Consider the following 24,732-nt stretch of genomic DNA (forward strand, 5'->3'; position numbering starts at 1 on the left):
CTCTGTGTGCCGGGGCATTCTCGCTTGTGGGAAGGGGCGGGTGGGGACTCTCAGAGCTCGCCCCTCTCTCAGCAGATAGAGCAGTATACCATTTGCAAGACCCTTCTTACATTTCCTGACTAATGAAATCTCCAGGCCTGTCCCATGAGACAAGCTATGATCATTAATTTTTTAAAATATTTTATTTATTTATTCATCTGAGAGAGAGAGGCAGAGACACAGGCAGAGGGAGAAGCAGGCTCCATGCAGGGAGCCCGATGCAGGACTCGATCCCAGGACTCCAGGATCACGCCCTGGGCCAAAGGCAGGCGCTAAACTGCTGAGCCACCCAGGGATCCCTATGATCGTTAATTTTTTGTGTCAACTTTACTGGGCCATAGTGCCCAGATATTGGATCAAACATTATTCTGGACGTTTCTGTGCAGGTGTCTTTTGGATGAGATTGACGTTTAAATTAGTGGACTTTGAGTAAAGCAGATTACCCTCCATAATGCAGGTGGGGCTTGTCCAATCAGTTGAAAGGCTTAACAGAACAAAGAGCAACCTCCCGTGAGCAAGAAGGAATTCTGCTGGCAGACCTTCTTTGGGCTTCGACTGCATCTCTTCCTGAGGTCTCCAGCCTGTAGGCCTACTCTCCAGATGTTAGATTTGAACCTGTGCCATCACATGAGCCAACTCCCTAAAGCACGACTTATTCTGTTTCTCTGAAGAATGCTGACTTACATACCAGCAGTGTTATCAACTCCATTTTATGGATTAGGAAGTCGCATTAGTGAGAATAGGAATCAAAGCTGGGCCGCTGCCATGTAAGCTGGTCACTTGGAGACGTTCCGTTAAGGCTGTGTCCTCACATGATCACTTTGCTGGTGCAATCTCTCTCTCTCTCTCTCAAATAGATAAATAAAATCTTTAAAAAAAAATAGCACATAGCTCAACGCAGATGCATAGAATAAATAAATCAAACATTTGTGTTCATAGTGTCCTATAAATGGGGCCTGGGCTTTGTAAACTGTATGGCATTGTGCAAATGTAAATGACCGTCATCATCACTGGTGCAGGATGCAGGCCAGTGGTTGAGAGGACACTCAATTTCTCAGGTATAAGAAGCAGATCATAAAAGCGTCAAGTCCAAGGTTTAGACTATTCTGCTAAAACGTAGTTGTAAAGTGCGATGATATGGATTTAATACCCTGAACTTAACTACATAAATTCGAGCCCCGGTTTCAGTCACTTCACCCTCCAAACCCTGTTGTTCCTTCATGGTAAATAAAATAGGTTCCCCTTCTTTTATTAATGGGAAGTGTTCTGGTTGCAAGGAACGGAAAGCAACTCACGCTCACTTAAATATACAAGTATAGTCGCACAGAACCTGAGGGCAAGAGCGGCCGAGCCTAAGAAAGGGAATGAATCAGGAAAGGGAAAGCCATTGATCACCCGGGGCTTACTCTTTCTTCCTCTACCAATGACTCCATTCTCGTCTCTCTGCTAACTCAGTCCACACGGTGGAAAAAAGCCTCCCCGCTGGTCCTAAATTTATTATTTCTCCTTTATCCAAAAGTCTAGCCAACAACACCATTTCTTAATCCTCATTCCAGGTTTTTGGCAAGGAATTCTAATTGTCCAGGTTTAAGCCAGAGTCCCACCCATTATCCAATTAGCTGTGATCAGTTAGTACCTGCCACATGGCTGGCAAAAGATTTGTGGCTCTGCACCCTGGTGATCCGTGGCTGTAGGATGGAGACAGGAAAGCCATCCCCCAAACTGTCAACCACACAGTGTTCCTCCAACCAGCTCTGCATCCAAGCCACCTGGAAAGCTTGGGATAAATATAGACTTCCCTACACTCTAAGCCTACACTAGTTTGGAGATCTCGGACCGGTAGTCTTCAGATGCCAACAGCCTTGTCTACTTTCACTAGAATGTTCTAGAACAGGAAAGGACAATCAGTACATTCAGCAGGCGCTTCCACCCCACTTCTGTCACTATTTCTTTCCCCCGACCCCTGACCCAAGCAGTTCTATGCAACTGTTTAAGGTCTCTTTTGGGGAAACCATATGAAAACATCATCAGGTGATGCAGAGGAAGAGATGGGGAATAACAATCTAAGAAGCTTGCACCAGCTTTTTACTGCATATCAAACACCTCCCCATGTATTAAGTGCTTCCTGCCAGCCAATCACTGGGTGAGGCTGTTTAATAAACGTGACCTTCTGTCCTCACGACAATCCCATAAAGTACACACTTTTTATTCTCATTTGACAGATGAAGGAAGTGAAGCTCAGAGAGGTCAAGTGACTTGCTCAGGGTCACTTAGCTAGTTGGTGACAGAACCACTTATATGTCTGTCTCCCTCAGTTTCACTGTCAGTTCCATGTGGTCAGAGACAATATGTACCTGCTGTTGCCCATCCCCATATCCCCAGCACCGAACAAGATGCCTACCTAACACAGGGCAGCTGCTAAATATTATTTGGGAGAAAATGTAAAATAAATAAATGGCAGCCTGACAGTCTTTGGGGAGAGCATTTTATGTCTCCCTACCTCAGCCCTGATGGGTTATAGGTGGACTCAGCCACTGGGACAGCCAGAGCCCTCGGACCCTTCCTCTGGCTGTAAGTAGCCTTGTCCTCTTTCCTTATGTCCAACAATAATTCTGTTCTATATGTAGAATGATTTGGGAAAATATGGGAAGTACAGTACAGTCTTATTTAAGGAGTAAAGATTTGTTCTGCTGCTCAAGAACTTGAAAGTGACCCACCCCAACCCTTCCTAGTTGTCCTGAGATATTTAGAAACTTGTTCTGCATCCTCTTTCTTGGGAGAGTCACTGGATGACAGCCCTCATGAGCCAGCCTCCTCCCTTCCAGCAAGAGCACCCAAAGCTTCCTCCCTGCTGGTCCAGATTTCAATCAGATCCTCACGGTGGGGGGTAGGCGGGGGAGGTGCTGACTGAGCCAAGCCCCAGAGTGACAGCATCCTGCGTTCCTCACGTTCCTCACGTGAAGCCCAGAGCCTCCAAGCCTGATGCCAGGACTCTGAAACGCCTTTCCTGCCAGGGGATTATGTTCATTTGCACAGGGTCTGAAACAGAAATTCCAGAGAGATGATACTGGAAACCAAAGGCCTATATCATATTAATAACACAGACAGGAAGGCTCCCTCAGCAGCCAGTAGCAAACATATTTAAGAAAGAAGGGCCCTGCAGCCCCAGCCTCCCAGCCAAGTCATTTCAGATTACAAATAGACACACTTAAACCTTACTGGGTTTACAAATAGACACACTTAAACCTTACTGGGTTTGTTAGAGACCTTGTCTCCGGTTAGCTATTACATCTCTGCACTTACATGCTAATTTCTGAGTCAAAGAATCAGAGATCTCCCCAGATCAGGTCCCCACCACAAATCAGTAGGCTGCAAAAATCAAGCTTCCCCTTCACTGGGTCCTCAGCGCTCCTGCCAGGGCGCCCCAGTGCGCAGGAGGCTGAGGCCAGGGAAGGGCCCTTACCAGGCACAGAGGAGGGCATGTGCTCTATGTTCAGAGGCCTTGGGTTGGAGGCCTGCCTCAGCCACTCACCAGCTGGGTGACCATGGGAGAGGCAGGACTTACATTTGACCAATTTAAACTTCAGTCTGCCCAAGCACCGTCAGCACCCACCTTCCTCAAACCCCAATTCCAGTTCTCAGATTCCTGTGCCCACCACTTCTTCAGTCTGTGAGCAAGCAGACTAAGCAGGTGTCACACCTTTCAGTAGTGTGGGTTCAACTGTAGACAGAACTTCAATTTTCTCATCTATGAAATGAGAATGATAATAACCCTGTCTGGGTTTTAAACCCCTGAGGATTCATATTCTTGCCTGGGATCACCAGCTGTATAAATTCAGTTACTTAACCTCTCTGGGCCTCAGTTTCCTCATCCTAAAAATGGGGATTGGCCCGTGGGAGGAGTAATGAGATTGATTTTACAAATGGTTAATTCTTGTTCTTTGTCCACTTTCCTTTTGGGACACACTTTTTATTGATCTGTAAGAGCTCTTTACATATTATAAACTTTAACCCTTCCTCATCAGTGCCACTTTTTTTTCTTAGTCATTTGTTTATGGCACGTAAAGGGACTTAGCAAAATGACTATGATGTTGGCAGCAATTTTATTATTGAGAAATGGCTTCTATGTGGAAAGTTCTAGAACAATATGAGCTATCATTATTTTGTTATTACCAACAAGGACAAGGCTGGATCCAAAGAAGAGAAGCTCCACCTTTCTGAAGAACTGAAACCAATTCCAGCTGGCTAGATGCAGAGTGGTATGGAGACAGATGTGGCTGTCTAGGCCTGTGCTAAAGACCTAAGGTCTTTGGGTAAGAAAGACAAATGTTGAGGGGCACCTGGGTGGCCCAGTTTGTAAAGGGTCTGCCTTTGGCTCAGGTCATGATCCCGGGGTCCTGGGATCAAGTCCTGCCTCAGGCTCCCCGCTCAGCAGGGAGTCTGCTTCTCCCTCTTCCTCTGCCTGCAGCTCCCCCTACTTGTGCTCTCCTGCTCTCTTTCTCGAAAATAAATAAATAAATACGTAAATAAATAAAATCTTTAAAAACAAAAAAAGAGACAAATGTTGAGAGAAACCAAGATCTTGAAGATAAAGGGCTCTCCTTGAACGAGACTCCATCTCATCCCCACCCACACCACCCACACACCACATGGGCCTACACACACCACACCTGGCACCCACCACACATACCTCACACACCCACATTACAGGTGCATGCACACACACCCAAACACACATGTATACACACATCTCATACTCATACACATCACAAACTTCACACCCCAACGCACACATGCACACATACAACTCTCAGCCAAAGAGTCTACAGTGGCTGGAATAGAAACCAGTCCGAGAAGGGTTGGATGCCTTTGTGTGAACAGGGGTCACATTTGCCTATCAGGGTGAGCCTCTGAGAACAAAAGGTTACATACGTGCCTACTTGAAGATGCAGGACATAACACACTTTCACATCACACTCTCTTATTTGCTCTTCAAAGCAGCCCTTGGAGTTGTCCAGGACAGCTGGCCCTCTTATTTAAAGACACTTAGCAAAAGACGGAACCAGAATGAGGATCTGGGTCTCTTGATTCCTATTCAAAGTTACTCATCCAACAAATATCTCTTGAGACCCTAGCTTGGGCCTGGCTCTAAGTGGTCAGTTAGTTCTAACACCTGGTTGCTGAAGCTTTCAGAGATCCTCATGCCTTTCATGTTGGCCTAATATACGTTGGGGCCCCCAGAATCAGAGTGTTGGGCCACAAGAAACTTTGGGAAGGATCCTGGCCAGAGTGGCACACCTCAGTGTTTTGCAGATGTACCTATGTCCTTGTGCCGAAGAAAACAGTACGTTGCTCTGTGGGCAACTCTTTGCTGAGCAGCTGGCCCATGGTAGCTCTGAAAAAGACTGAGCCGGGGGCCGAGCAGAACCCTCCAGCATATTTGATAGCATGAGAGGTTTGTGAGTCTAGAAGTACCTTTGGTTTCACTGCCCTACCTGAAAACCCTTTAACGTTTTAATTCCTGCTAACTCAGCAAGATGACCATGGCTTGGGTCAGGGCTGGGGGCGGGGGGGAACAGGGATAACCTCTTGTCCCAAAACCCAGTTTGTGGGCGTGCCAAAGCAGCCCCCAGAGGCTCCATCTCACTGCCTTCTTCCAGCCACCCCCTGGAATGGCTCAGGGATGATCAGGAACGAGGCCACGGAGACCCAAAGCATGCCCAGGACCAGTTGCTGCGTGGAGCTCACAGTCCTTGCACCTTCCCCTCCTCCCCAGCATCCTCACTCTCAAGAACCGCCCCCTCTGCACCAAGTCTGACCAGCCAGCGGCCAGAGCCGAGGTAACTGAGCTCAGACACTGGATCGGATGTCTGGAGGGCCCCCGCCATAAACTGCAGGTCACATAATTCAACTTGATCTCTCACTCCATCCTACACTTTATGTGCTTCGGGGGACACGGGCGGCTGATGGGCAGAGAGATAAGTCCCTGCGATGGGCTGGGGAGATGAGGGATTGCCCTAAAATGGAAAAGTTACTCCAGATCCAAAGACTAGTGAGTGGCTCAAGACTGCAGAGAGAAGAGAAGGGGCGCCACCCTGGGGGTGGGGGAGCTCATCACAAGTCCCCACCTTCCTCTCTGAACCCCAGCAGGATGATTCAGCCCTTCCCTCTGCTGGCATGCCAGGCCACCTCAGAACTGTGTCAGGAGGTTTAGGACACCCTCCTGCCCCCCGACAATTTTCCCATCTGTAACATGGGAAAAGCTTTCCTCTGAGAAAATGTGCCAAAATACCAGGATGCATTAGTCCTTGGGAGGAAGAAGCCTTGAAATGGGCAAAAAGGTTGTCTTCTGAGAGGCTAGAGCACCTTCTGCACGAGGCTCAGCCCCTGGCTCCTTCTGTTTTCACAGGGAGGACATGAAGGGGCCTTTCTGCGCTGGAACAAAGGGGCAAGTAGGCCAGGCCCTCCTGCCCCCCTCTTGCCCCCCACCCCAAAGCCAGCCCACAGCTTGGGAACCAGTCAGAGGCCCACCCACCAGAGGTGGCCGCGAGCCTTGTGCTGCTGTACACCCTGGTGCCATCTGCCCATCACGCTGGAGTCTGGGCTTCTCATCTGAGCAAGTCCCTCCCTCCCAGTGGTCAGGGCCGGCCCGGCCCGATGGTGGGGCTGCTTGCTGCGCACCAGCATCCAGAACACACTGCTAAACCTTCCAGCTGCCCGCAGGCCCCCGGGCCGTATGAGGTGAGACTCTGCGAGGTCTCACCACACAGGTGAGGACAGCCAAAGGGCATCCCTAAACTTTTTTCTAGTATCTTCCATTTGATGAAACACTTGTGGTCAAACCTTTATCTTCCATGAACATTTAAAATGTGGTTACCTCGATTTCCATGTCCCATTTTCGTTTTATTTTTTAAAAGGGCTTCCTTGTAGTAAAACATCTGACACTGGATGTTCTGCAGAAAACAGATGTTTCCCCATGTAATAGACGTCAGCGGGCCTCTGCGTGCCCGCCAGGCCTCACACTCACACTCAGGCACATCCACACGCACGTGTGTCTCATGAAAGTCCAGGGCAGGGCTGGGACCCTTGGAGGGACACAACGGCACAAGGCTCCCTGCCGCCACGGGATCTTTGTGCCAAGAGGTAAGAGAAGGACCCAAACCTGAACCATCCGTGGAGGAGGTTTCAGGGCTGCTGAGTTCTGTCCAGGAATGTTCCCTGCCCCTCTCGCTCTCAGGGTCCTCCACACAGCCTCACACGGAGCACTCTGGCGCTCTCTGCCTCCACAAGGGACAGGGGCTCAATATTTGCAAGGGCACACAGAAGTCCCTGGGCACTCTGGCCCAGTTGGCCTTTGACAGAGCTGCCACATGGGCTTTCTACTCTCTGTCCCATATCACAGTCCGAGCCTCAGGAAGGCGCATGGAGGCCCCAACCCTTAGGGAAGAGCCACGGTTTTTGCTTCCTTTACCTCAAGCACATACACCCCACTGTTGGCTTGACCCCTCAGGCATTGGGACAGCCCGGCCCACCCATTTTCCCAGGAATTTTGTGCTCCATCCCACCCTGAAACTCCCCTGGAGCTGGCTGAGACACCTGAGGCTTGCTTCCTTCCCAGGGAAATCTGTGCTTTCATTGAGACCCTGAACACTTAAGAGTTCTCAAGACCCAAAGGAAGTAACTCCCTATACTGACAAATGTCTCAGGTGCTAAGAGAGTCGTTTCTGGGCAACACGAAAGTATGCCAGGCTGGAGGGGGCCCCACACCCACACACCCCCACCCACCGGGCAGTGTTCAGTACCAGAATTTGCCCAGCCTCAGGATGCCTGGCTTCCCTCTAACCTGCCTCTCTGTCCCCTGACTCTAGAGCATCACTTCCCTTCTCTGTGCCTCAGGGTCTCTTGAGGAGGGTGCACTGTCCTCTCTCTGAGCTCCTGTAGTTCCCACGAGCTGAAACTCTGAGTCAATGATTCTGTAAAATTATTACCCCAGAATTACCTTTATTTACATCCGTCCCACCTCATTCCAAATAAAATTCGTGGAAAATATATGTAGGAATGCACATGAGATACAAATGACTGGAAAATGAGGGTAGAAAAATAAGACGAATCCTAGCTGTTACATAAAATCTTTGCTAAGGGGAACTGCCAATTTGGCTCTGTGCTTCCCGGATGCCAGAGCAAAGGGGATGATACTGTCAGTTACAAGACTGACAAGGTCACCAAGGTAAAAAAGCAAACCATTTGTCAGAAGAATCATGGATGTTCCTAGAAGGGAGACTCCAGAGCAATTTCTCACTTGGGTTCTCCAAGGGAATCCCGAAGAATGTAGTAAACCAGGGGTTTTCATCTTGAAGGACTGGACAATTCTTTTTTTAAAGTTTAAGTAAAACTTACTCTGTTTAAAGTAAAGAAATGAAACAGACAAAAGGGTTTCTCTGGCTGAAGGGGAGTTCAGGGCAAGAGCTTCATTCTCTACGCAGGACGCCGAAGAACCTGCGCAGGACCCATAGCCTCACTCTCCAGACAGCTCAGTCGGACTACCCGGGCACTGCATGAGTCACCGTTTCCAAATCTTGCCAGAAAGAAGTCCTCTGGAGAGCTTGTTAAACATGTGGAGCCCCAGGCCCCACAGAAAATCCACGACATCAGAATCTGAGGGGGGTGGTGGGAGACAGGGTCTGTTCTATGGCCCCAGATAATCTTATGTCCAGGCAAGTTTTGCAAACGGCTATAAACTGATGCCACAGCCATCTGTCTGAACTAGACAGTAAAAAACCCATTAGAATGGCAACCCCCATCTCTGGGCACGTGGCATTCATTTTAAGGTGGGGCCCCGGAGGAGGGGCCCGCTGGGGGAAAGTCAGTGCTGAGGAAGCTGTCAGGGCCACAGGCTGGGGGGATCTGGGAGGGAGACGGAGAATTTTGCTGGCCCCTCCTTGGCAGCATCGTCCCCACAGCCACACCAGCTGTCCCTTCCCATCCTGCCCTCTGCACTCCCAAGGTGAAGCAGCTGTTCTCCAGAGACACACAAAAAAAGTGATGGTGATGCCAGGCAGGGCGGGCAACGAGGCTGCCCCTTCATGAGACAGATGTTGGAGAAGCTCGAACCTCAAGTGACCTGACTGGCCACCGCCATGTCCTTCGTCTCCCTCCACATCTAAGCCCCTAAATTGTGATCATCAGGTCACCTCCTGTTTGGAAATTCATCACTTCCGACCGCTCATGACTTTTGCTTTTGGAATCCCATCACAGCAGTTAAGAGCTTGTGCTCTGGAGCCATATCTGGGTTCAAAGCCTGCTATTCTCATTATGACTTGTGTGCCCAGGGCAGAACATGCTAGATTCGGCTGCAGTAACAAATAGCCCCCACATTTCAGTAGATTAAAACAACAAACACTGATTTCTTATTGGAGCAAAGCTGGCTACAGATCCAGTGACCTCCTGAGGCATTTTTCCCTCACGTGGAAGCTCAATAATCCAGTCATCTTCAAGCATGTGTCATCCCTGTCCACCACATGCTTCCAGGTACAGAACAGAGCTCTGGAGGGCCTCGCAGAGACTCTTCAATGCATTGGCCCAGAAATGACACACATCACTTCCATTCACCAACAGTTGGTCAAAACTCATCACATGGACCTGCCTCCAGCAAGGGTGTGCGGAAGGATGAGCAACCAGGTGCCAGGAGGGAAAAGCCACCTATGTGGGAACACTATACTGTGGGAGGCAGTGCTGGAGATAACGAACGGGAACAATCCATGTAAACCTTTAGCCCAGTTTCTGGAATACAGAAAAGGGCTAATAAATGTTGAGTATTATAATCATCATTATCATAGCCCTCCAAATACTGGCCATGATCGCTTGACTTCTCTTCCATTCTGGTTCTGACCAGTTTCCTTAGAAGTAGTGGCCTGTTTCCTAGTTTGAAACTTCTTTTAGCTCCAGATTCAGGTTTTTATAGCTTCTCATCATGAGATTTGCATCAGTCATTGTAAGGACTCTAGATGCTATCATGGCAAGAGGCTAAGAATGATTTATTATCCTATGTATGATCACACACACAACACACACTCGTACTTGTTAACGATGGCTTATTCCAGAGGTCATTAATTCACGCGTCCTCAGTGTTGTCATCTGGGATCAAGATCAAGGAGCAGGAGGGGCCTCCAAATGCAGAGGGAAGAGCACTCCTGGAAAATGAATAATAACACGGTTCTAAAGCCTCAGTGTCCACAACCATAAAATGGGACTAAGCTGCCTGCAAGGCTTATCAGGCTGTGAGAATAAGAAGGTTGGTCCCTGGGAAGTGCCATCCAGATGCAGGGCATGGTCTTCTGACAGGTGCCAAGTACTGTGGTACCTGCCTCAGAAAGCACTTATCAGCAGAGTCCTCTGCAAATCTCAAATGCTGCTTTTCTGTCCTTTGGATTTCTCTTGTTTGGGTGTCTGTTGCCACAGATTCTTATTCCCTTGATAGTTGGTTCACCATCAGATTGCACAGCCCAGTATCTTCCCCGCTCCAGCCTTCCTGGGGGTAGGGGTAGGGGTAGGGGTGGAGAAGGGGGTGGGGGAAGGGTCAGACTGTACTGGGGGGTGTGCGCAGCTTACCGGGGCCTTTCCCACTGGAGCCCCAAGCTCTGGGGAACAGCTTACTGCTGCCCTAATCATAACAAGGCTCACACCACCATTACACAACTTTAATACCAGCTTTTATGCGGGCATCTGGGGATGTGTGTGCTTATGAGCAATTTGTAATGAAAAAAAGACCGACCTGCAGCAGTCTGGGAGGAGAGAGGCCCAGAGCACCAGGCGGGGCAGGCCCCCATCACAGGGGCCGCCCAGACTCTAGGGACACGGCTGCTGCCCTGGGACGTTTAAGGCACTATTTGATCTCTTGTTAAGCCCCACATGGCTTCAATTTCCATGTGTTCTGAAAGAGAATGGAATTAGAGTCAACAGATCCATTGTGTCTTTCATAAAGACGTGTTCTTAATCACGAAGGAGATGAAGCAGGAAAGGAAACTTGCATTCGTGGAAGGCCTACTACGTGCCAGGACCAGGCCAAGAACCTTACGTCTATGTGTTATCTCAAATGAGCCTCACAACAACCCCCAGGGGTAGATTTTATCATTATCTTTTGTGGCAGATTACAAAAAAAAATAAATAAATAAAAGATAAAAAGCCACAATATTTTGCACCTCATCGCATCGAAAGGTGGACTCTGTTTCTCCATCCTTTGAATGTGGTGTTGACCATCTTCTTGCCTTGGCCAATGAGGCATTATTAGCAAACACAAAGCAGGGGCTGGAAAAGTGCTTGTACATCAGGGCTTGCCCTCTCTTGCAGCTTTGAACCATTTTACCACTATGTGAACAGGCACAGGCAACCCTCGGGGAGGAAGAGAGGCCAAATGGGGAAAGATCCAAGCCATTCTAGCCCCTTGGCTGAGGCCACAGGCACAGGAGGGAGGCCAGCCTAGACCATCCCCCCCTTAGCCACAGCAGAGCACACCTGAAGCCCAGCTACCCTGAAGAATCATGGGAAATAGTAAGTGGTTGCTGTCTGAAGCCATCGTGTTTTCAAGTAGTTTATTATTCAGTAAAAGCTCCCTGATATATCCCTTGTTATGGATGCGGAGACTGAGGCTCTGAAAGGTTTGGTCATTTTTCCAATATTTCTGCTTGGTAAATGGTAGAGAGGGATGTGAATCCCGGATTTTCATTCAGTGCCCTGAACTTCCTGGGATCCCCTGGGATCATGCCAGAATGTGCAGTGGGACTCCTGAGAGCAGAGTCTCTTTTGAGAAATGCTAACTTCCTCCTGACCCCTGCCATGGTCACCATTCTATCTTGAGGAAAGTTGGAAAACCTCCAGTCCAAGGGATCTCATGCTTACATGGGCTTCAATCTTTAAAAAAGGCACAGCACAGACCTGAAAAATTTTCTCTACCTGGCATTTTCATAAACAATCTAATTTTTCCCCAATGATTTAAGAATTGTTCCATCCTTCCACCTGAAGAATATTCAAGAGACCCAGGTAGTCACTGCAAGGTTCTCTATTCCTCTCTGGCTCATAGCCTTTTTTCACTGGTCAGGTTTCAGTGGTTTGAAAATAAACTTTTTTGTGTGTGTGTATTTATTTATTTATTTATTTATTTTAAAAATATTTTATTTATTTGAGAGAGAGACAGAGACAGAGATAGTGATGGAGATAGCAATAAAGAGCATGAGTGGGGGATCCCTGGGTGGCGCAGTGGTTTGGCGCCTGCCTTGGCCCAGGGCGCGATCCTGGAGACCTGGGATCGAATCCCACATCAGGCTCCCGGTGCATGGAGCCTGCTTCTCCCTCTGCTTGTGTCTCTGCCTCTCTCTCTCTCTCTCTGTGACTATCATAAATAAATAAAAAAAAATTAAAAAAAAAAAAAAAAAGAGCATGAGTGGGGAGGAAAGGGAGAAGCAGGTTACCTGGTGAGCTTGGAGCCTGATGTGGGGCTTGATCCCAGGACCCTGGGATCATGACCTGAGCCAAAGGCAGACGCTTAACCGACTGAGCCACTCAGGGCCCAGGGATATTATTTTTTATGGTGATAAAATCTACATAGCATAAAATTTTCCACCTTAATCATTTCAAGTGTACAGCTCAGTGGTGTGAAATACATTCCTAATGTTGTACGACCACCTCCAGAACTCTTTTCATTATAAAATGGAAACTCAGCATCCATGAAACAGAACTCCACATTCCCTCCTGCCCCCAGCGCCCCACCCCCCCGCCACCACCATTCCACTTTCTGCCCCTATGAACGCGACTGCTCTAAGTACCTTATGTAAGTGGAATCATACATTATATGTCTTTTTGTACCTGGCTTATTTCACTTAGCAATAATGTCCTCAAGCATCGTTTATGTTGTAGCCTGTGTCAGGATTTCCTTTCTTTTTAAGGCTGAATAAGATTCTCTTATATGTATGTATATATCACATTCTGTTTATCCTTCCATCCATCGGTGGACACTGGGCTGCTTCCATATTTTAGCTACTGTGAATAATGGTGCTATGAATATGGGTGTATAAACATCTTGAAGACGAACCTTTGTATGTATCTGGGAATCTCCTTGCTCAATAGTCGTACTAAGGGGAATCATTTTGGATGTTTGAATTTGTCTCTTAAGCAAACTACCTTCCTATGCCAACATCATGTTCCAAGGAAGGCCCACCTGGATACAGACTCAGGGAGCCTCAGTTACAAGTCCTCTGCATCCCAGAAATCAGTTAACAGAACACATCTCCCCAGTGAAATCCTATTATTCCTGCTGGTATCTTCTCAGGCTAACCCACATACCCCATAATAGAAGCAAAGGATAAAATACAAGCTCTGGGTTCTAGGGGCAGGGCAGCCCTCCTTCCTGATGCAAAATTTCAGCAGAATTACAAAATAATCACTGTCATATTTTAGTGTTTCTGAGGCTCCTTCTCAGCCAGGTTCCTGGCTTCTACACTTTGGAATGAGCCCCACCTCCCCTCCCATCTCCCACACCATCAAGGTTCTCCAATGCCCTAGAATTTTTGCTCCTCTCTTCCTCCCTCCATTCCTCTCCTCCTCCTCCTTCTCCTTTAGCTATCCCTATTTTGTTTGAACTTCTTCTCATCCTCTTTTTGGAATCCCACAGATTATCTAGAGGCACCAGCACTTTCTCACTTGTCTCTCACCTGGAAATGGCAGCATAGAGTTTGCTGGTAGCATCACTGATTAGTCCATCAACAACATAAGTTGCATTCAAATCTGGAACTTCATCTGTAAACCTTCATATCTACAATGAGGAAGGAGTTTGTACTTTGGGATCCTTCACTACTTCAAGGCTAAAGTCTGAACCTGTTTAAAAAGAAAATGCATAAGGAGAAAGACCTCTTTTGATATGGTTTATGGGATGTTGTATGGAGCTTGGAATTTATTCTTGAAAGCAACTGTGTGCAAAGAAATTAGCAGGCACTGATTGCTTTCAAGAGAAAATTGCATTTCATCACAAACTATTGTTTGTAAGCTCCTTCCCAGCAGGGGAAACATCTAGATTCCTAGGGGCCATGGGCAATACCAAGAAGGAAGACTGGTTTTCCAAGTTGCTGAGAAGCTTTAAGTGAGGAAGGGCGCAGGATGGGAAGTGTGGAAGGTTGCTTCTTTGCAAGGGGAATCTAGGGGCCATCAGAAATAGCAAGCAATTGTTCAAAGTCTCAGCTTCAAGACCATACACAGCATGACTTTCAAGGCCTTCTATGATCTGGGCCTTGCCAGCCTCTCTTCCCACCACTGTCCCCCTCCAAACCTATTCCCAGTCCACTATGAACTCCTCCGCCTTAGACTGTCTCCCCTCTCTTCACTGATCCCAAACCCTCAGACTTCAAGGATGGTGCGAGGGGACTTTCTCCCTACTGTCTACAGCAGCCTCACCAGCACTACCACGGAACCCCACCATCCAGCTGGGTCTCTTATGACCTCCTTCCCCGGACTTATAACTTAGAACAGAGGGGAGAAGTAAGGCTTGCCCACCACCATGCCGGTGAGAGGCTGGAATCTCTGATGCAAAAGACAGTCAGGGCTCCTCCTCTCAGGGGCAGTACCACTTTTTGGGGTGGCCGGCCTGGCAACTTAGTGGCCCAACCTACAAGGGCAGCTAAACTGAGCAATGATACATCAGGATAGAGAAAACTGCATTTACTGAACTCCCCTCAGGGCTCTGTGGGTAGCAGGAGCCCCCAAGGGTCATTCTAAGGCAATGATGGATGGCCCTTCAGGGCACGAAAAGGCCACAGTGAATTTTGGGGCTCTTGTTTTACTGAGAGGGGAACCTAAGTTGGAGCGAGAATGGGACTCATTTCTTGAAACCAGAGAAGAAACTCTCACTGGCCTGGAAAATTCTCTCTCTGTGCCCTTCACACACAGCTTCAGCTCTCCTCCAAAGAAAAAGGGAACATGTATTTAAAGAGAATCCACTAGAAATGGTGCCAATTTTATCAGTCTGCCCAATGTACTTACTGTCTCTCACCATGGCCCTGTTGACACAGGAACAGGGGCTTCTCCTCCTCCCTCTCCCAATGACTGGCTGGGCACACAAGGCCAGCCCCTTCTCTTCTGCTCAGGGAGAGAGAGACAAGGGCCTGCTCTCCACAGCTCCACTGAGAGTTCTACCCTGGAGCAGATTTCTCAGAAGTGCAGTCACTTGGGCCTTTCAAAGTGCTCATCAGTCAGGGCAAAGTGCTTAGTCCCTGGGCATTTTTGGTCAGATCCTCCAACTACTGGCGGCTTATAATGACCAGGTCACACCCTTGCCCCACACTTCTAGCCTCAAAGAGAAGCACCCATGCGCAGCAGGCCGCAGCTTCCCTACCACATGCTTCAAATACTGAAGCTCTCCTCACATGTGGGTGTTTCCAGGAACCTAAAAGGCTCTGGTGGGTACCTCCATTCTGAGCCTCATGCTTCCTGCCCTGGAATCTAACTCCTGTCTCAAAGACTGGCCTCCTGCTGACTTCCTCACCAATTTATGATGGGGGGTAGGGAGGAGGAAGCACAATCTCCTGGCCACATCAGAATAAAAAACTTCCGTGCATCAAAGAACAGAGTCAACAGGGGAAAAGGCAACCCAAAGAACGGGGGAAAATACTTGCAAATCATATACCTGCTAAGGAGTTAATATCCAGAATATATAAGGAATTCCTACAACTCAAAACAACAAAAAACCCCTCAACCCAATTTTTAGAAATGGACTAAGGATTTGAATAGATATCTCTACAAAGAAGATATACAAATGGCTAATAAGCATTTGAAGACATGGTCAACTTTGTTAATCATTGGGGAAATGTAAATCAACAGCACAATAAGATACCACCTCACATCCATTAGGATGGCTACTATAAAACAATACTCAGCCATTAGAAATGACAAATACCCACCATTTGCTTCGATGTGGATGGAACTGGAGGGTATTATGCTGAGTGAAATAAGTCAATCAGAGAAGGAAAAACATTATATGGTCTCATTCATTTGGGGAATATAGGAAATAGTGAAGGGGAATAGAGGGGAAAGGAGAGAAAATGAGTCGGAGGTATCAGAGAGGGGGACAGAGCATGGGAGACTCCTAGCTCTGGGAAACAAACAAGGGGTGGTGGAAAGGGAGGTGGGTGGGGGGTGGTGGGGGTGACTGGGTGATGGGCACTGAGGGGGGCACTTGATGGGATGAGCACTGGGTGTTATGCTATATGTTGGCAAATTGAACTCCAATAAAAAAAAAAAAAAACCAACCCACCCAACAACAGAAAACAGCAAGTATTGGTGAGCATATAAATACAGAAAGAGGGTGATGAAGATGCTTCCTCATTCCCTGATTCTCTCCTGCCCTTGCTTCTCTCTAGTCCTTTCCCCCTGAGGGGTGGGAACCCGAAGCATTTCCATGCTTTCCCCTTGGGGTCCCCCACTCCCCATTCTAAGTGTCAATTCCTAACCCCTGAGGTCCTTCCCCATACCTTGCTAATTTCACAGGCTCCCACAGCATCCATCCGGGGACGGTCCTAGTGCCTCTTCCCAGCCCAGTGGCAGCTGCTGTATGAGGTGAGGGAGCGTGCCCTCTGGTCTGAAGGTCTTTGGATAACTTGAGGGCAGGATGGACTGTGGAGGCATCCCTCCCGCAAGCTTATCTCCTCTTCACCCATAACTCATTGCCTTGTGGATGGATTCCTTTAAAAAACAAAACAACGACAAAACGCCTAGGGTGGTTTTCGGGAGAGATTTACACTCCTCCTTTAACATGACTTTCGCCTATTTAGGGAGAATGAATAACTCGGCCATGAATAGTGTTATGCCCAGATCTCTTGCTGTAATGCCTAGGAGTCTCCATGATCACAGACCACGGGGTGGGGGTGGAGGGATTGGTTTGGCTGCTAGTTTTGTTTTAGCTATCACCGATAGATAGAAGCAGAGCTGGTCTGATTAAAATGGTGGGTGAGTGGGTGGGAGAAATCCCTTCCCCTTGAGGACCCCATTCCTTTCCTGGCAGAGGTCCTAAATAGAGTTGCCAAATATAGCAAATAAAAATAATGCCATCCAGTTAAATTTGAACTTCAGATAAATAATGAGTCATTTTCTAGTATAATTATCCCAAATCTTGCACAGGACAATCCTATGCAAGAGAACCCGCCACCCCCACCCCACCAAGATGCATTAGGACTTTCCCGAGCACTGACTGAGGGCACTGTGTGGGCCAGGTTGGCTTTGGGCAGGGGGATCAGAACAGCTGATGTCTCAGATTTCCTTCATCCCAAGGATTCTGTGATTTCTTAAGTGCCCACACACCAAGGGCAGTTGTAAGCAGAACATGGGCTGTGGTCCCTGCCTGTGAGGGGCCCCTCCTCAGAACTCCTCTCCCTCCCAGAGCCCTGACTGTGTATTGTCTACTTCAGCGCAGAAGCCTCGAACTCTGTGCCTTGCTTCCTCCTCAGCGCCAGTGCTGCCTCCTAGCCAGGCATTTCCAAGTGAGCATCAACACTGGATAATGGCTTCTGGCTCTGCCTCCTGCATCTCCTCCACCTGCCCTCAAGTCCAGGACCTCCTTACTGATTTTCTAGAACTATCACCTGATACCACAGGTGAGTAGCTTGTAGCTAAGGGCTTTGCTAGTACACCAGGCTCCTCTCAGAGTGGCACAGACCAAGGCAGCAGGAAGGCCTAGGCTTTCAGAATGAGAGTCCTCATCAGAAAAGCAAATAGGATGTCTGTTCTTAAAAACAATAAGCCAAGATCACCACATGAGAGAGAAAACTGTGTTTAGTTTGGCTAAAGTCAGATCTAATGGAGAGTGTGTGTGATAACCATCTCCAGGCTCTGCTAGAGGATACAGACCAAGGAGGAAAGAGGAGCCAGGTAGGGGGACTCACAGAATTGGGAGATAACGAGGAGGGGAAACACAGTCTGAAATGCAGGAATGTACCCAGCCCTGGGTCCCGACAGAGATGCTGAAGTAGGCTTGTAGATAGACTGATAAAGATACTGACAATCCTGCTAGAGTCATCCTCCAGCCTTAGCCTTCTCTTGAAAGAAAGAGAAAGAAAGTGAGAGAGAAACCTAACAAGGAAACAACCTCCATTTCCATCTCCTTGCAAAATGGAGGAGGAGATGCCTTGTCCATGTCAGCATGAGGCACAGTGTCCACCCAGATGAGCCAACCAGTGGAGCCACAGCTAAGTGGACCAGTAAATGAAGGCAGCTGCCCTATTAGAACTCTCTCTACCTTTGGAACCTCAGGACAGCTAGGCTCCAAGCCCATGTGCGTTACTATTTGGCCTTGGACAAGCACTTGCTCTCCTCAAAGCCTCAGACTTCTTGTGTATAAAATGGCATCAGTAACTATATCAACTTTGCCATACAAGAGTAAGGATTGAAGGAGGATGACATATCAAAAAGGGCCTGTAAACTCTAGAGCAGCGTGCAAGTGCTAAAATACCACAGAATGCAATCCTTGCCTTCAGGAGCCTTACAATCCAGACCCGCTCTATCCAATATGGTAGCCACTAGCCACATATGGCCATTGTGCATTTGAAATGTGTCTGATGAAAACTGACACAGACTCTCAGTATATTATATTAAAAAAAGTACAAATATGGTTTATATTTTGCATGCAAAGATAATACTACTTTGATATACTAGGATAAATAACACATTGTTAAAATCAATTTATCTTACTTCTTTTTACTTCTTTTAATGTGGCTACTAGAAAATTTTAAATTATATATGTGGCTTATGTAATATTTCTATTGGATAGTGCTGGTCTAGATGGATCACAGTCATGCACATCCACAAAGTCAATGATAATACAAGAGCCAAACAATAAAATGTCAATAAGTACAAGGCCAAGAGGGGTGCTCAGCATTTTATGAATGTTTAATTAGGTTGGCAATAGCAATAATTCATGACTATGCAAATGCCAGTCAACCAGTGTGTTTTGGAATATAAACCAATTATGTGTGTGTCTCTTCTCAGTCTCTGCTGATCAAAAGAGCTAACACGAACATTTTGAACTCTGTGTGGCTATCAGGACAATCCAATCCAACACCTGATTTGTTTCAGTTGAAGAATCTGAGGTCCAGAGAAGGCTGAGACTTAACCAGGACTGTAGAGATCAGAAATGACCCCATGTATCTTCCATTTGACCACAGTGGGGCTTGGGAGATTTTCAAAACCCCCCCCCCTTTTTTTTTAAATAAGGATTGCCTAAATTGAGTCGCACAACAATTCTGGGAAATAACAACATATCCGCATTTGGCAGATGACAAAACAGAGGCCCTGAATGACTAAATGCACATAATTAGTGGCATCTTTGAGGCCAGCACCCTGACCTTTCGCCCCATGTTCTTCTTCCCACCCCAGGCTCCCTCTCTAGATCCGGAGGATGGTCCAATAACATGTAACGTCTGGCTTCCCTGGTGCCCCCACCACCCTTCGTTCAGGATATGCCTGTGAGCGTTCTTCAGCCTAATTGAATAATGGAACCACACTGATCCTTTCTTCCGAGGTCCAGGGGCACTGTTTCCTCTCCACTCCAGTTCAGCTTGGGAATGTTGACTTTGGAAAACAGCACCGAAAGCACTCTGGCTGCAATTTCCAAATCAGAAACAGCCTCCGAATCCTTACTTAGCAGAGAGTAAGACACCCTGGAAGGAAGAGCGGTCTGTTTAGGCTTTGAGGGCCTAGAACCTCTTCTCTGCGCGGAGCCTCCAGGGAGGATGTGAGGTCATCACATCCAGCTCACATCCACAAATGGGAACCTTCTGTGTGTTCTGGGATTTAGAGATACATAAAATAAGTCTTCGCTCCTAGTCATTCCTGGTGCAGCAGAGGAGATTCACACAAATGGTTAGCTTGGCCACTAGGCATTAAGACAATGGGGCCCAGCATAAGGAAGCTCGGGTAGGCTCCCTGGGGGAGTGGGGTCTGATCCAGGTCTTAGAGGATAAGAAGGACATCGTAGTTAGACAAAGGCAGGGAGAAGTGAGATCCAAGAAAACAACAGTTTTTGAGGACATGTGACACTGGGGTGGCTGTTCCTTCCTGGTGCTCTCCAAGGTCTCGCTGACCAAACCTTCTCAGCAACAATAGTTTCTCAGTAACTCCCTGAGATGTTTCATCTCCATACCCAGTCTCATTACATCCTCTCGAGCACCCCCAAAGGTAGGCAGGGCAAACGTCATCAAATCCATCCTTCAGATCAGGGAAGACCTGGGGAGGCTGGTGCCCCAATTGGCATCACGCAGCAATTCAGGGGCAGAACCCAGGCATCACCAAGGGTTTCTAGCTCCTCTACCTCTGTTCTTTCCCTTTTGTAGAGTTTAGCAGCTGGGGATTGCAAAACTCTGAGGTTTTTCCCATCCTCACTTGTCTTAATGGCAACTCAGTTCCTGCCAAGTACCGCTTACAGGGCACCTGGCTTGTATGGCCCTGTCCTGGAGCTACTTTCTCAAGGTCCGGACCTTTGTCTCCAAGGTGCTTCTTTTACCTCTCATTATCTTTTCTTTTCTTTTTTTTTTTTTTTTCTCACTATCTTTTCTTAAAGCTCTTGTAGAGTTTAGAACGTGGGAATTGTTCAATGAAGCCTTGCTGATTGGTTGATTGGAGGATGGGAGGATTCCCCCAATAAAGGTCTATGGTATTGTCATTTATAATAAAATATATGTATTTGATCTTCTTCTTTGTCCTGATACAGAGCTTCTAAAACCCTAGGAGTTTCCTAAGTGATGAGAGTTATTAGGTGTCTTTTGTCATGCTAATGATATGAGTTTTGGAAAGCCCCTAGATAACCTGAGGATGGGGGCTGGTTGCCAAGGAAATCAACCCTGTGATTAGAGAGTTGAAACTTTTAGTCCACCCCACTCCAGGGAGGGAGAAAAAAGGATAAGGATTGAGGATTGAGTTCAGTCACCAAAGGCCAATGATTTAGTCGATCAATGTAATGTAATGATGCCTCTATAAAAATCCAAAAGGACTAGCTTTGGGGAGCTTGTTGGTGGTGAGCAGGAGGTGCTGGGAGTGCGGCAAGCCTAGAGAGAGAGTATGGACGCTCCTCGCCCCTTCCTACATACACTGCTCTATGCAGCTCTTCCATCTGGCTGCTCCTGAGTTATAGCCCTTTTAGAATAAACCTGTAATCCAGTAAGTAAAATGTTTCTCTGAGTTCTGTAAGCTGCTCTAGCAAATTAATTGAGCCCAAGAAGGAGTTCGTGGGAACTTCTGATATACAGCTGGTCAATCAGAAGCACAGGTGATGATCTGGACTTGGAAACAGCATCTGAAATGGAGGGGTGTGGTGCATGGAGTCTTGTAGGACCAATCCCTTAACCTGTGGGATTCTGACTGTATCTTCAGATAATGTCAAAATTAACTGCTTGGTGGTAAAGAAAAAAATAGACACATATCAGAGGTCTTCAAAAGAGATGGTTTCTCGCAAACTTGGTGCTTGGATTTCTCACCCCTTTTCCCCACTCCAGGCATTTACTTCTTTCCTATGAAAAATAAAATAAGCCACAAAAAAAATTCAAAGGGCGGCTCACCAGGGCTCCATGCACTGCCTATCAATGGGTTTCTTCTTGCTGCATGCTCTCCCCAAGAATGAATCAATTGGTGCTCAGAAACCAAGCATAGTGAAACCAATCTGGGCCTCAGAAATGAGGCTACAGGGACTTCTGCAAAAGCAGGTGCTAATTTAGAATTCCTCATCTATGTCACCTCTTACACTAACAAGGATGACTTTGAGCAGGTCCAGCGAGGTCAGGGAAGCCAAACGCTCCTCTGAGGAGTAATGAGCTCCCAACAGGCAGGATAGGAGGCTTCAGAAGGAAGTCTGAATAACACTGCTCTCTCTACCCGCACAGAGCTCCACTAGAAAGAGCCCCTATGCACCAAGGATTTGGTCCCTCCTATCCTGTCCACCAAGCCAACAGGCCAAGGCTTAGCCCCAGAGGATCCCACCTCTTATGGCCTAGGGGGTGTCCCTGGGTTCAGCCCTCAGGCTTTCCATAGTGCTTCTTATAGTCTGAGCGCCTCAGTGTGGGCCAACAGTGAGGCACGGGGTGTGGGCTGGAAGGAGCTTTTCTTTTTTTGGGGGGGGGCAGGGAGGCAGGGGTGGTTTCTTTTATAGTTGCGTCTTGCTTCTGCATCATCTTTACCACAAGGCCATTCCTGCTAACCTGATTGTCTTAAATTTCCACTGAGCTATGGCTGCCTTGTCCAGTGTCAGCAACCCTGGACATCGACAAAAAGCATATTTGAGATAGATGAGAAACTTAGGTTTGGCTCACAGGTTCTCCCTGGGCCTCCAGCACAACATTGGTCAGTGAAACTGGCCACCACCCCCAGAGCAGGTCTAGGATTCTCTGGACTTCCTTATGGGGGCATTAGGTCCCTTGTCTGGGGTCAGCAATCCTACAATCCCAAGGGTGCTGGGAACAGTTCTTACTCCAAGCTAGATACTCCTTGTCTCTGGGACACTTCTCTCCAGTAACGTCTCCCAGCCAGAACTTAATATTCAGGTCCACTCGACGTCCCAGAGGATGATGAACCTTGGCAGCCATCTAAGAGTTCTCTACGCTCAAGTAAATGCTCTACAGAGCCTCTAATGTAGTTTTGAGGGCTCATCCCTGACCCACGTTTAATTTTACTAAGACCATTAGAAGACTTCACAACAAGGGTACCGCCCTGTTTGAAAACTTGAAGGCTGTGGCTGGCCCCAGACTTTGTCAGCATTTGGTGCTAACTCAGAAGATGGTGGCGCGGCCACGGAGGCTTTTTTTGGTGACAGCTTCTTCTCCCCATTCATTCTTCCATGCAGTGAAGGAGCTGGGATTTCAGCTTCCCCAGAAGGGCCAAGCCCCTAAAGCTGCTGTGACATTGAGATCCTCTGGTGCCACCCCTGGCACTTCCTAGGGGCCGGTCTCCTTCACCACTGCCAGCTCTTAGAAAGCCCTGGTGTATGAAAGAGTGTCCTGCACTCAGGAGAAAAGAGAGCTGGTGCTTTTCACTGTGGCCTGAGCCTTACTCCCAGGAGCAAGGGGCAGGAAGGGAGAGAAAGGCTGAGCATCTCACAAGTCCCAGCCACCCTGCCTGGTGATTGACACCTGCTCTCCCCTGGGCAGCACGCAGTGGGGGGGCCTCTCTTTCCTCTCTAGAGCCCCGGCCTCAAGTCCCCCAGCTGGCTTTGTGGGAACACTCCTGGGTGTGCTGGGTACATAGTGAGCAGGCTATAGTGGCAAAGGCAGGTCTGAGCTTACAGCCTCGAATCCAAAGTGCTGCCCACATGCCAAGTTTGGCAAGACTCCAATCGGACTTCTGGATGGCTTCTGGGGCAGCTGAGGTTGGATGATTATTAGCGTATCCTGAAAACTTGAATGATATGCGGAAACACTCTAATTTCACCTGAACATGCACAGGCCCCACTCGTCATGCAGGCGGCACGATGCTTCGGAATTTCTCACAAGGGCTCTGTGCTTAACTCCTTTCAGGGCTAAAGCAAGGCTCACAGGCCCCAGGAACTGCACCTAAGTGGTGTTACAGCACCCTTATAAACATCACCTGCCTGGACTTGACGACACTTAGCATTCACTTTGAGAGCAGGGGAGTATATCTTGTACCTGCCACCTTCCACAGGGTCAACTACACTGTAAGTGCTCATGAAAAGGCTGCTAGTTAATGCATCACTTGCTAAGTGGATTTATTAGGGGCTTGCCTTCGTACGGGGGTGACCCCAACCAGGTCTCGGTGGGCTACCAGATGACCACATTGTGGTAGCTGGGAGAAGAGACCCAGTCAACAGAGTAGGGTGGGCACCGAACAGGTGAGGGCTGTTGGGAGGTGCAGACACTGGCATCTAGACCAGTGTCTGCTTTCCATCTAGGTTGACCTGGAAAGCTGCTCAACCTCCGAGGTCTGGGCAGCCATGGGGCCAGGATCAGAGAGGCCTGTCAGGCAAAGCAGGGGTAGAGAAGCACCAGAAACCATTCTGATCCCAGGGCAAGGCTTCCACTCCAGACAAACTGGGCCTTCCATGAGGGGAGCAGGGTGGACACTGATGCTCAGGGGGCTGGGGCAACCTCTGAAGAGCAAGCCTGTTGCTGAGCTGCTTATCCAGAGCCACAGATTACAGCAGGATAAGCCCCTGCATCCGGGTAGGCCTGACACAGGGTCCTGCTCATGGTTCCAGCAGGAAGGTGACAGGGACATGGTGGCAGGGGCCTCTGCATATCATTTCAAGAGTAGAAGCCAAAGAACCGTGCTAGCCCCCCTAAGAGAGGTGAGGGAGTAAAACGCAGCAGCTGTGACGCTTTCAAGACTCACCCTGAGAGAGCCCGGGGTTGGGCCAGCTGTCACACAAATCGTCTTTCTTTCCAGGGCACGCAGGACCTCCACCTGCCCACGGCCTGGTGTCTTCTTCAAGCCCGTGGCGGCTTCAGTCCACGCTCTTTGCGTGATGCTCTTATGTGTTCACACACCTACCTCAAGTGCTAGAAGAGTGAGTGTTTATATGCTTTATTGTCCTCACAGGCATTTCTATTGAAGTTACATTTTTCTAGACTTTTATTGCAAGTGAAAGAAATGCATAAATGTGTAGTGTGGAATTAATGACACATTCAGGATATACGAGGAACATTAAAGGCTCTGTTAGGA

The 24,732-nt window shown here is 48.1% G+C and overlaps 2 long non-coding RNA genes across 4 annotated transcripts in view; one reads left to right on the plus strand and one right to left on the minus strand.

Annotated features, from left to right (window-relative positions):
* The window catches only part of LOC140600162 (uncharacterized), a 181,648-nt gene that overhangs the window by 82,249 nt on the left and 74,667 nt on the right, over positions 1-24,732 (minus strand). The window contains exons 1-4 of one of the 2 annotated variants that reach the window (XR_012003350.1): positions 16,551-16,754; positions 13,743-13,905; positions 10,811-10,969; positions 10,117-10,229 (exon numbers count right to left, since the gene is read on the minus strand). This is a non-coding gene — a long non-coding RNA (uncharacterized lncRNA). Of the gene's footprint in view, positions 1-10,116; positions 10,230-10,810; positions 10,970-13,742; positions 13,906-16,550; positions 16,755-24,732 lie in introns of those variants that run through there. The other variant, XR_012003349.1, reaches the window with a different exon arrangement.
* LOC140600164 (uncharacterized) lies at positions 11,402-19,883 on the plus strand. 2 transcript variants are annotated; one of them, XR_012003353.1, is made up of 3 exons: positions 11,402-11,586; positions 17,484-17,669; positions 19,447-19,883. It is a non-coding gene; the product is annotated as an uncharacterized lncRNA (long non-coding RNA). The 2 variants fall into 2 exon arrangements; XR_012003354.1 differs by having other exon boundaries at positions 17,523-17,669.

The sequence above is a fragment of the Canis lupus genome, chromosome 11 (genome assembly GCF_048164855.1).
Source record: "Canis lupus baileyi chromosome 11, mCanLup2.hap1, whole genome shotgun sequence".
NCBI classification, from domain to species: Eukaryota; Metazoa; Chordata; class Mammalia; order Carnivora; family Canidae; genus Canis; species Canis lupus.